The 13,208-nt window shown below is 38.7% G+C and overlaps 1 protein-coding gene across 12 annotated transcripts in view; it reads left to right on the top strand.

The window, feature by feature from the left end:
- The window catches only part of ptprfa (protein tyrosine phosphatase receptor type Fa), a 378,163-nt gene that overhangs the window by 78,935 nt on the left and 286,020 nt on the right, over positions 1–13,208 (top strand). For 11 of the 12 annotated variants that reach the window (XM_044360536.1, XM_044360540.1, XM_044360538.1 and 8 more), the window contains exon 1: positions 1,270–1,542. The exons of the other annotated variant lie outside the window; for it this stretch is intronic. The gene's annotated coding sequence lies outside the window, so the exon portion shown is untranslated. Of the gene's footprint in view, positions 1–1,269; positions 1,543–13,208 lie in introns of those variants that run through there. 12 annotated transcript variants of the gene reach the window in all.

Here is a 13,208-nt window from a genome sequence, read left to right on the forward strand (position 1 = left end):
TTACTGACGTCATACTGTGTCCCCTTGAAATTAGGTACTCAATGTTTTTGAGTTATACACTTTGGAAAAAATGTAATTCTGGCCTGGATTAGAGGAAGTAGGGCTGCTTGGGATGGATGGTAGGTGTCGAGCAAAGGCTGGAGTTTGTGTCCCTCTCTGCAGGACAGTGTAGTGTAGTATTGTTACTGTGTCTTCCATGTGTGGACCGTTGGTCATCCATTGATTGTTTTTACTATATATATTTGTTCCTTCACTGCAAACCAATTTCACTGTGGGATAAGTTCAGTAAGTTAATCAATCAATAATCGATCAGTGAAGGTTTGGGAAAAGACTGTGGTTTTGGATAAATATTGAGTTGCAGAAACACAACCATAAAAATATGAATCATGCTTTAGTTGCTTTGAGTAAATATGTTAGGAAAACAAATATCAGTTAATGTCAGTGAACGTTTTGCAGAACATGTTGTAACTTTGTAGGTATGTTTGTTTTATACAGTTCTGGAGCTTTCAATCATATCACACTATCTTCCTCAGCAGATGAGTTGGCCTAGTTGTCATGAAATTGTAGATGTGCAAATGTCCTTTTTTCTGAGCACTTTAAAGACATCTGGTTTTAGAAACAGCAAACAACACGGGGTCCAGTAGCTGTTCTGGAGTTCTTTCACCATTGACACATTCTTTTCAGCCAAATGTTGTTTCACTGCAACAATATATCATGTTCATGTTGGCTGGGCACTCGCATGTGCATGACACAAAAATGAGCAACACCTCTTCTTCTTGTGAGGTTCAAAGATTTTGGAAATGCAAGATTTTGAAGTGTAATGGAATCTAGTATTCAAATATTTAATGCAGTTCTTGAATGATTATAATAATAACGCCGCTTGCAATTAAAATCTCCTGCACTTCAGATTGTTGGAGGGAGCCGCTATGTTGTGTGTCTGGATGTTGACCTTGTTGCCGAAGGCTTTTTGTGCTAATGACTCTAAAAGCCCAGTTTGACCCATTAGAGACCTGGTTGTTTCTAAATAAACAAACCCCCCCCCCCCCTCCTCCTCCTCTGCTGCCGCCAGGTAAAGCATGAGGGAGGAGCCTTACCTGCACTGGGTCAAACCCTCAGCATAGTTTCCCACCGGAGCAGAGCCCGCCTCTCAGCCCCCAGCTGAAACCCAACACCTGTGACATCATGCAGGCAGACATTGGCTGCTGGCTGGCTGGCTGGCCGGCCCTGCTCACAGCACTGCAGGCTTTCCACTGCTCTTTACTCCCAGGAGAGATCAGCAGCTCTGACCCACGCTACCAGCCACAAGGAGCTGATCTCCGTTCAGATCAATCACGCTACTGCAGAGCTCTGAAGCGTGTACCTGTGGCTGACCTCAGCGGCTGCACACCTCCCCCAGACTCAGTGCTCTGCAGAGCTTTGAGGGGAATTGTTTTATGGGCTTTGTAAGGGAATTGTTCTGTCACTTCTGAGGAACAACGCTGAAGTCTGCCAGCACTCATTCTCCTCAGGATATTCTTGTTTTCTCCATGGATCTTGATGCAGGTAAGCACTTGCCGTTCAGTAAGTTGTGATGTTCTCATGCTGAACGTGGCCACCTGCTCACACGTCTTTCTAGAAACTTATTTTATTATTCTGACTTTGAGAAGAGATTCTCAAACATCTTTTTCTGGCCTCTTTGAAAGTTATTCTATTACTAAACAACAAAGGAGCCTGATGAGTTGTTCACTACAGATGAGGGTCTGTCCACTTCTACACACACATGCACATACACAAGCAAAAGGCAAGCAAGCAAGGGAACAGAGAGAAGAATGAACAAACAAGACAGAGTACACTGAGGACTGCACTTTGCCTGCAGGAGTGAAACTTTGATTCCAGTGTTATTTAGTGCAGAAGCATAAGGAGTTTTGCTTGCTGTCCTTGTTTGATGCTTTTAACTCCGCACCCACCTGCCTCAACAAGAACTGATTTTCATTAGTTAAACTTTGTACTAATAGTTTTTACTATTTATCTTATTTTCTAAACAAAGTTAAAGCGATTCAGGGAAAATTATCAAATCCAAAAATACTAAAGATTTACATTACATGACGCCTGTGAGCAAAATTCAAAATGATGAAGTAATAAGGGGCTTACAATAAGGTTAAACAAATTCATTAGAACTATAAATTGTGCATTTAAATAACATGTCAAAAAAAAAGTCAAATCAGATTCTGAATGTCTGAAAATTTACAATTTAACTATATTTTTGTTTTCAGTTATTCACTATTATTTTTTATTAATTGATTAATCATTCAGTCAATATCAGAAAATATTGAAAAATGCCTATGCCACTATGTTCCAGAGTCAGAGGTAAAATCTTCAAATATCTCGTTTTGTCTGAAACCCAAAGATATTCCATTTACAACAGATTGAAGAAGCTGTAACCTCAGAATGTTTTATTTAGCCTATCTAGCATTTTTGCCTGATTCATAAAAAAGTAGTAAAAGCAGTAATAACACACTGTTACAAGTGAAAGTCTTTCAAGCAGTCATTTTTGCATGATAAATGACTTAAAGGACCAGCGTGTAGGATTTAGTGGCATCTAGTGGTGAGGTTGCAGATTGCAACCAACTGAATACACCTCCCCTCCCCCTTCCCTTCCAAGCGTATAGGAAAACCTACGTTGGCCGCGAAACTCACGAAAAACAAAAGGCCCGCTCTAGAGCCAGTGTTTGGTTTGTCTGTTCTGGGCTTCTGTAGAAACATGGCATCGCAACATGGCGGGCTCTTTGGAAGAGGACTCGCTCACAATGTAGATATAAAAGGCTCGTTCTAAGGTAGTGAAAACACAATGATTCTCATTTTCAGGTGATTTATACACTTAGAACATATTAAAACATGAATATTGTATTCCATTTCTGCAAAATCTTACACACTGGTCCTTTAAACAGTCACAGGATTACCAAATTTTCTGTTGATCAGCTAATCAATTAATCAATAAATTGTTTTAGCTTTATTATAATCTATTTCCAAAAGATCTAGTAATCTATTGTCTGCCTCTCATTAGATGTTAAAGCCAGTGTGCCATGCAGGGTCATTGTCAGGATTCACTTACCACCAAAAAGGACAGTTTTTCATCATTTATTTATTCAGTTTACTATTTAATTACTTTCTATAAATTTGATCTCTCAACATGAACATCTCAATGGCATTTCAAGGTCTTTATGCATTTATTAGCTTGTGGGTCTAAAAGCAGTCCAGATTGAAATGTATTGAGTCTACAAATACTGGAAGTTTGATTGTGTAAGTCATTAATTGTAGAATGCTAAAAGAAAAATGAAGTGAAAGTTTGATTCCAAAGAGATCCTCCATTGTAGAGTCCAGCATTGGAAATATTACTTAAGTAGGAGTTAATATGTAATAAATGTTGTTCATGGTACAATGGCCTAACTTTGTACCTTAAAACAGACTTCAGACTTTTCTCAAAACAAGGTAGTTAGGGTAATTCTGAAATTCCCCATGATAACTTACCTTGACCCTTCTCATTTTGAGAGCTTTGGGTGGTTGAAAGTACAGGAAAGAGACTCTCAGATGGAGCTGTGCATTGTACATAAGATGTGCATGTTGCTGTCCCTCAATACCTAATAAAATGACTTCATCCAGATGAGGCATATTCACAGCCATTCCACTAGGAGCAGTTCCACTGACTTTGTTCCTCCCAGGTTTAAGAGTAACCTGGGGAAGGAAACTTTTCTGTACATGGCAGTAAATGTGTGGAATAGATTGCCAGGAAATCTCAAAATCATAATCAGTTTGGGAGGTTTCAAGCTGGCGCTTAAAAATTGGCTTAGAGGTTATTTACAGTAGGATATTATGTTTGAGAATAGGGTGTCTTTCTATTTTATTTTCTTGGTTTGATATTGATTTATCTTATTTTTTTTAATTATTATGTACAGACCCAGACTTGTATGTATTCTGCTGAGGGGCTGTGCAGTAATGTTGATATATTGATGTATTTATCTCTGATGTACAGAGTTTGAATTAGTTTATTTGTCCAACAAAGCACTGAAGTGGTCATTGATGTTGTTAATACAGTGAATAACTTGCTGAGTGTAGGCACCAGTGATGATTGTATTGTATTGTATTACTGTTTTGGTGTCATTCTTGCCATGGTAGATCTCCCATCTTGACACTCCCCTGCAGGAGAGATCAGTCAATCAATCAGTCAATCAGCAAACTGTTCAAAAATATGAAAAGTAAAAGTACTCAGTGCAGACACATGGTCCCTCTTAGTGTTATCAATGATTTATTATTACCTAAAAAAAGTATAAGGTAAAAGCACAGTACCTCAAAATTGTACTTAAGTGCAGTATTAAATGTACTCAGTTATATTCCACCATAGCAGCTATCAATCAGTCAAAAAAAGCAATTTTTACACAAAACAGTTGTTAGATTTATGCAAGAAAACACCAGTTCTTTTCCAGTTTATTTATTATTTATCTGTGTTCAGCTGAGATCTTGTCGGCCTCGTCTTATAAAGCAACCATAAAAGAAAAAATGAGAAGTTGGCTAAACCTGCAGAACAGGTCAGCGTCCCAGGAGTGATGTGCTCTGCTGTGAAATTGCACTAGTTGTCTAATGTTGTTCAGAGAGCGTGCGGTCTTTGGGGAGTGCTTACATTTCAGGCAGCCAGGCTTACGTCTTTCAACCACACTATTATCAACACCTAATCCCACAGTCCTCTGCTGCCTCTAAGTAGTTAGTTTAAAGAAACCACCATTGACTGCAGACTGGCTGTCCTACATGTTACTACAACGCATTTCACTATGTGTCCTCTCATACTGAAAGAATCTACCTACTCCAAAAACACTTTGAAATAAGACAGAAGAAGGCAGATCACTACACTAGAATAAAGAAAAATTTCACCTGATGCTAGAAAATTCTTGTAAGAAATTGTTGAAATCATCTTACTGCACTGGTAGATTTTTTTTCTCTAGAAAGCAAAATATTTGAAGCTTATACTTGACAAAAATGACTCAGATAGAGATATGTTAGTGTGGACATGGCCTCAGTTTTCAGAGTAACAAACAGAAAAAAAATCAAAGTGCGGAGAAGTGGAAGTGGAAAAAAAGACACTGTGTTGGTTCTTGGAATGGGCCATCACCTCATCTCTGCTTTCTATATCCAATCACATGTTGCTTTTGACCCCAGCCTTTAGAGCTCCATGAATACACCCCCCCCCCCACACACCCTCTCCCTCTCCTCCTCCTCCTCCTGCTCTGCCGCTCGGCGCCACATACTGGAATCTGAGAAAGGGCTTTGCTCACGGCAGGTTAATTGCCTCTGAGATTCCTGCGCTAATGGAGCTAATCCCGTCTTTGTGTAGTTTGTGCTCCAGATTTGAGCTTGTTTGCCAGGTTATTGTGTGAGGTCGCATGTATTAATTGATTAGCAGTGAGATTCTGTGAGCTCTTGTCTTTTCTGTTGAATACTTCACAAGGAGCCCGGGGAGGTGTCGTGTTTTTTTTTACTCAGACACATGTGTGAAGGCTACGTGAAACCTTTTACCACAGCTGGATGGAGATCAAACTGAAGTTGCCATTAACACTGGTAATTTGGTAGCTGTATGAAGAGAGCATTTCAGTGTATTCCTTCCCTCTTTGATGTAGAAATTCAAAGTCTCTTCCCTCCACCATGAGCTTCACAGGCAGAGTTCAAAATAGATGGAATTTATTACCATTTTATTTTCCTGCCTCAGTTATTTAGGGTGTCATCCATAACTGGCATGTGTGTGGAACTTAATCCCTCACATGTCCCACGCTTTGTGGGACGACATTGCAACATTTTAAATTGAATTTGCTTTTTTTTTTCCTCCTTTGCCTTGTCCATATATTTTCACAATTAATTCAAGTTCTTTAGATAATGTTAGAAATTTATGACTTAAGTGTTAGCAATAGGAGCGGATCCACAGCTGTTCATAAATAAGAGACGTAAATATTCTGCTTTGAGGTTCCTTTCATTATATCAGCCTGAAGCAATCCTTTTCTGCTGTGAAGCAGTCAGTGATATGCAGCCTTCAGAGGCCAGTTACAGGCTTCCTACAGCATCTTCTAGGAGTCTAGTGCTCATCAAGGGGCCTCTTGAATTCAGGAGCTCCAAAGAAAATCCTTAAAGGGATTGTTCAGGGTTTTGTTAAGCCTATCTGATTTATAATGAACTCTAGATTCTTTCAAAGAGCCGCTGCACCCATGTCTTTTTTAGTACCTTGTCAGTCAACTGTGATGAAAACCATTTCATGTGAAAGACTCAACCAAGTCACTTTGTATCTTGCACACAGACTGAATCACTACACAGTTTTTGTCTGTTAAATACCTTTTACCAACCTACTGCATGTGCTCGATCATACCAGATAGTAACTCAAGCAAAAAGCATATGAGAAAGGTGGTGAAATAGTGGCTCTGTGATGAACTTGTCTGTCCTGCAGTGGTTACTGCTGGTTGTGGCTAGTTTTGTTCAGGAAGAATGAATAAAAAGTGGAAAGCTCTGTTGGCATTCAGCAGAGCTTCCTCCATTTAGGACTCTCTGGTTCTTTGTTTCCTCAAAGGTCAGCACTGTGTGCAATTGGTCAGTGGTGCAAATTTTTTCATTTAGTTATTCTATTTGAAGTCTCCTCAGAAGCTGAGAGTGAATTTACCTTGTCTTTGTGAGTGAATCCACTGGTTGAGAATTACGCCAAATAACTATAAGAATTACCTCCTTATTGAATGATTCTGCACCTCACAGTTTCTATCCAGTGCCAACATTAATTGGAAGTAGTGTGCCCCTTATGTAGCAAGGTAGAAACAAGTTTTGTCACACACTTGTATTCATTTGCCTAACCTGGCTTGATAATTTGTTTCACTTCATTCACTTAGCCTGATATTGTGTTCATATTAGCAGATTTCTTGTTGGGAGGGGGATTTAGAGTTGCAAAGTGTGAAGAGCCCCAAGTGTTTTTCCCCATTCTGTATTCCAGTTTCAAATGTTTCTGTAAACAATCACCTCAATATTAACATAGAGACACAAGATGCTTCTGGATAACATAATGAACCCATAGGTTTATGTTCTGATCATCATTTTCAGTGATTTCAACTTTGTTCCTGAGAAATCATGTTTTGTCCGTCATTTTGGCAGACCCATGCCCATAAACGCTGGCTGCTGTTGTTTAGAGCCTGAGCTTTACAGATGTATTTCCCACATTTGCAGCACATTTTGTTTGTTTTACAGTCTGTCTTTGGGGGACAGAATTTGAATCTCCTCTTTCTGTCTTCTCTGTCATCAGTCTCACATGGTTAGATTAACTTTCCTGATTGCAATTGCCAGATAAAACAGTTTGAGAGCAAAGATTTGCTGTTGGCTCTCCAAGTACAGAGCACACAGTTCACTATAGATGAATGATTTATTATGTTTTGCAGATAGATCCAGAAACCCCAGGATTCTACCTGCCCTAGTCAGTTAGTGGTAATTTGATGAAAGACAACTTTATTTATAAAAAACATTATGTGAACACAGTATGAACTGAAATAATAAAGAGGTTGGAACAAGATTCTGACACAGGACACATCTACAAGATTGTGAAATCAACCCAGTTGTGAGAGTTTTGTCCTTCAGTGGTGGAAATTCCCAACATCCCAACAAATTCGCAAGAACTCACATTTCCCAAAACCAACTGAACTTTGAGGTCTGGGAGGTCTCTCCTGTGAAAAATTGTTTTATTTTGCTTCAACTAATCTCAGGAACTAAACTTGGAACTAAAAGTCCCTGTTGTGCAGTCCTGTTTGCGTTTCCACTGCATCTGAGGAACCAGGCAGATCATGCAAATTAGACCCATGAGGATTTTAAAAATGACGGAGGCACTTGAAACACAGTATTAACACATGAAGAAAAAAACAACACAGATTTGTCCGCCCCCGTAGTTCCTGCACTTTTGGAAAGTACAACCCCCCCAATAGGGACTCTTGGGGAGGTAAAACAATCTCCCTGGAACTTCATTTAGACCCTGTTTCCTCCAGTGGAAATGCAGGTACAGGTTTTTGAGTCCCTCAAAAGTCCCAGGGGAAAGTTCCTGTGGTGAAAATGTGGTTTATGTGTATGTTTGTGTACTCTTTACTAAGTTTTATAGTTGCTATAAACCTGTTATTAACACTTCAGTTAATCTGTAAAAGATTTTTTAAATGCTTGGTCAAAAAAGACCCTAAAGATAATCGTTACGATGTACAGCTGCTAACCCTAATCCTAACCCTAACCCTAACCTTAACCCTAACCCTAACCCTAATCCTAACCCTAACCCATGAACAGGTCAGTTTTGACCATTAAAATAACAGGAGGCTTAACCAGAGTTACGATTAGGATCATGTTAGGTTAGTTAGGGTGCACTCATCATGTTTATCTTTAAAATATTGGCAATTTGTCATTGAACATAGTCTGGGCTTTTGCAGAATTGCTGTTGTCTGGCAGTAGGGTTGGAAACTTTTCTGTTGTAAGTGCTGGTGTGACTCAGCCCTGAAAGGATGAATGATGAATGAGACAAAGCTGTTTTGAAAGCCCTCCACCGTCACATTGTTGAAGCAGTGAGCGGAGGTATGACGGTGCAGCCTGTGGACCTCCAGAGCTGCTTCACCACACTGCCTCTGTGTGAAGTCACCACCACAGGATGAGTCCCAACACGCCCGCTGAATGCAGCACAGGGAGGACATCTGACAAGCTGTTATGACAGGAGTTATGGTCTAAGACAACCACTCTGTGCCTTCATTTCACTAAGCCAGGTTGAATGGGACAATAAAATGGAGAGCAGGGGAGGGCTGGGATTCTTTGAATATGTGTCATCATTCATACATGAAGGGGGATATTTATCATCAGACAGAGTTGAGGGGCCGGCCTCCTCTCAGCCAGGCTGTCTGTCTACAGATACATTAGCATGCTGATGGCTGATGCAGGGGGAAATGATGAGTGACTCAGTGATACTGCTGGGTATAGGCAGGTATTTGTGCCAGCAGGTACTGAATTAGAAGTCTGTAAACTTGCATTTGTATCTCATAATATGAAACTACATAATAGGTTGTAAAAAATATAATTCAATAAAAGTACATTTCTTTCCATACACACGGCTTGCTTTTTCAAATGAAGTGACCTTTTGAAAATGAAATGAGCTCAATGAAATTAACAGTAGAGCAGAATTAATGTCCTAAAAGCCCTAGAGGGTCAACTTTACCCATGCATCTTTTCCAACAAAGTTCTATTAGCATTTATAGTAATACTGTAGTGTATTACCCTAGACATTAGAGTATGTCCACACTGAGCTGATCAATCTGAAAACACTGTGTCAAACTCATCAGGAATTGTTTACTATGCTACAAACTGTTGCAGTACCTTCCATGATTTTTTCACATTTCCATTATTGTCTTCTTCTTTGTCACAAGCAACTTCTGTTGTAGTGCATTTACAATTGTGGAAAGGAAGCAGATTAATTAGACTTATCCATGAATGCCTAAATAACTGCCTCAAGTAGGTCTACAACTAACTATTATTTTCATTATTGATTAATATGATAATTGTTTTCTCAAGTAATCGATTAAAGCATCATAACTGAAAACAGAAAGGTGGTGCTCAATGAAGAAGCACTGCCATTATTGGAAGTTTTCTCTTTATGAAGAACTGAAGCGTCTGTCTCAGCAGTGAGGATAACTCTGGCTTCACTATTGCTAGCAGTCAGTGTGGACGTTAGAGAATGGTGCGGTTCACTCACTGTGCTCTGTAGCAGTCAGCTCCCCCTGCTGTTTCAAACCCTCCATGCAGCCTTCGGGCCACGCCTCCTCATTTACATACAAGTTTTTTTCTATTTAAGCTTTTAATTTAAGTATTTTCATTTAAACCTTTCCATTTCCCTTTTTGAGTTTCATATCTGATGTTTCTCTTTTCTTATTTTCATTTTCCACTTCATCTTTACCATTTAAGCTTTCAGTTTGAGCATTTCCATTTAAGCTCTTGCATTTTAAATTTCACTTTGAACATTGTCACTTTACATTTTCAAATGATCATTTTACATTTTAATTTTGCTTTTTCAATTTTCTCTTTCTTTTTAATTATGGCCTGATTATTCCTAGTGGTGTAGTAAAATAATAATCTTTTTAATTATATCTTTTTTAATTTTTTAAAATTTTTTATTTGGACTTTTAATTTAAAAAAAAATATCATCAATACTTCATAGAGGTGAACTCATTCCTCTCTCTCCCTCGTTTCAGCTGTTGCTGTGTTTAAAGGGAATGAGAGGAGCTCATGTGATCATCATTATTGAAGTCCGTCCTGACTCCACCTGCACATAATGCATTCCTCCCACTGATAATCTATTCACTCTCTCCTCCGCGTTGCGCCTGGCTGAGCCCAGAGTGCACCAGTGCTGATGGTTGGGAAAACTGCAAAAATATGTTGGTCACACCCACACATGCCATGTGTCAGGAATTAAGACTTGGATCTGCGCCTGCGCCCTATTTTGCAGTTTCCCGATATTCATAAAAGTAACATAGCAATCATTTCTAAGAATATGCATGAGATGTATAATAAATATAACGTAGAATACAAAAAATGATCAACTGTTTACTTCAGGTGGTTGTTATTGCGTAACTGATCCTGCAGTGAATAATAGACATCCCGTAAATAGACATCAATAGTAATATTAGTGTTTGTGTTGAATTAGTGTGATTGATGTGCATCATTATTGATTTCTCATATGTAGATTGGAAACCATTTATAAAACATACGCAGTCCATATATTGACATGTGCTTATGATATATATCATGCTGTTTTTTTTTATGAAACCTTCAGTCATTTTCATATTGAATGAGATATCCCAAAAGACATTTTGTAGAGACACATTTGATCTGCCTCTCTCAGGAGTTCATTCCATTCAATCATTTAAATCTTGTGTGATTCTTTGTAAAAGTTATTAAGTTTCAAGAACAGTCCCATAGACCTCCATGGACAAACTCAAATAAATATTTCAAAATGCTCATTGTTACACACTGATCACCTCCATGAGCTCATTATGATGACATGTAAAGTTTATGAATTATTATGAGTTACATAATACATTCAATACATTCCTTTATATTTATAACTCAGCACCTCTGTACAGCACAAACTCCATTCAAAATTTTAAATGCTTATGAATGAGCTCATTGTGATGACACAGTATTTAAGTTATGAAGGAATATAATAATAATATAGGAATGCAACAGAAGATTAGACCATACAATGCTGAATTAATATCTGGCACATTTGAAATAACAGGTACAGACTTCTGACTTTGGCACACATTTCTTCATCAGCTATTTCATCCAAATACTGAAGGTACTGATTCAAAACGACTAAGTTGATCAGCTGAAATTATTGATCTGACATGAATGACAGTGTAATCGGAAAACATGACGCAATCCGCCGGAGAGAAGACGTATCACTCCGTCGGAATAGTTGTAACTACAAAAAGACAGAGAGTGGGTGTTCCCCTCTAACTAATTATCTCTGGCTGAGTACAGACACAAAAACCCGACAGTAAAATATTTAATGAAATAAACATTGACCATAGACTCAATTAACTGAAGCTATTAGAGGAAATGGAAACTGTCAGCAGAATATCTGTAACACACCCACATTATAAGCACCACACTCATCTCATTCCCACTGTTTCGTTTCATGTCTGTTGTGCCACTTCACCACTGTCAACACAAGAAGCCTAAATCTTTTTTGTGTTGGTTCCTGTCATCCAGTCATGGTGATCCACCACACACACACACAGCTACTTCAGAGTGAGGTCTTATTGATCTTCCTGCTGACACTTTTCTCAGGAGCGAAGGCGTGAGGGAATGTGTGTCCCTGTCTCATGCTGTCAGTGTTCATATTTAACAGTGTTTATGAAGGGCAGCTGTCCTGTCAGGAAGTGTCACCTTAAAAGCTCCGGTTTGTCTGTTGCCTTTTGATATGGTGGCAGAATGTGGTGACAACAGTTCCTGTCTTGGTGACGGTGTCCATGGTGTGGTGCACGCATTGTAATGTGACAAAATGTTGACCCTGAAATACCTTCTGTTCATTGAGATTTCACAGATTTAGAAATTAACAATAGCAAATAGAGACAAAAAACAGTTTTTTTCCCCCTCCCTGCAGTATTTGTTGCTTCACTGACTTGTAATTTGCCATAATATATTGTATTTTTGCTGTATAATTACACCATAATTATAGAAAATAGGGAGCTGCAATTAAACGGCCTACTACAAAATGTAATCAGCAGCTTTTCTGCCAGAGAAACATTTAGATTTTACCCTTTCTAACAGTAATACCAGTTTATCATGGATGTAGCACAAAGGCTTTCATTTAGCTTTATTTCATTTGTAACAGCAGCTTGTCAGCTCTATCAAAAAGAATCCCATTTTCTCTTTTTGAGTGTTGTTGAAATGGAGATGATGCTGATAGCTGCAGTTGATTTCTGGAAATATGCTGCGTAATGACAGAACCTTTACAAAAGGGTGTTTAATAGGCATAATACAGGACTTTGAAAGTGGAGAGCAGGGTTTGCAACCCGCATGTGGCTAGGTTTAGGCTACTTAATCATATTGGTAAAGGTTGGGGAATGATTTAAGGTTTGGTTAAATATTGAAAAAGTAAAACCTTACTGCCTCATGTTGCTCTTTTTCAATATTGAACCAAGATCACCATCTTCCCCTAACCTTAAAGGACAGGTTTGCAATTTTTTTAAATTTTCACAGGACTGTTCTCACTCCAAGAAAACCACATAATATTGAGAAGGCGTCTGAAAGCTTCTTGTGCAATTAAAACTGACTTGATTGGGGCGTATTATACATGTAATAATTTTATCAAGTCAGTTGAGTCAAGTCAAAGTGGTGCCAAGCACAATGGATGTGTCTTTAGTAGTTTAAGACCGACGCAGTTGTCATTGGAAAGCAACTGCGTGATTGGCCAACAAAACCCTGGTGTGAAGTCAATGGTGCAGTGTTTCACTGTTATTTTAAGGGCGCATTATCAAGATAGTAATATGTGCCTACATAGGCAGGTGCACAATGCACATACACTCTGCTTGTTACACACACGGATGTGCAGCAGTGCACAAACATGCAAAAGATTACAAATAAAAGGATTACAATGTGAAAGATTATTATTGTGTACATTAACATATTTTTAAAGA

The sequence above is a fragment of the Thunnus albacares genome, chromosome 9 (assembly GCF_914725855.1).
Source record: "Thunnus albacares chromosome 9, fThuAlb1.1, whole genome shotgun sequence".
Classification (NCBI taxonomy): domain Eukaryota; kingdom Metazoa; phylum Chordata; class Actinopteri; order Scombriformes; family Scombridae; genus Thunnus; species Thunnus albacares.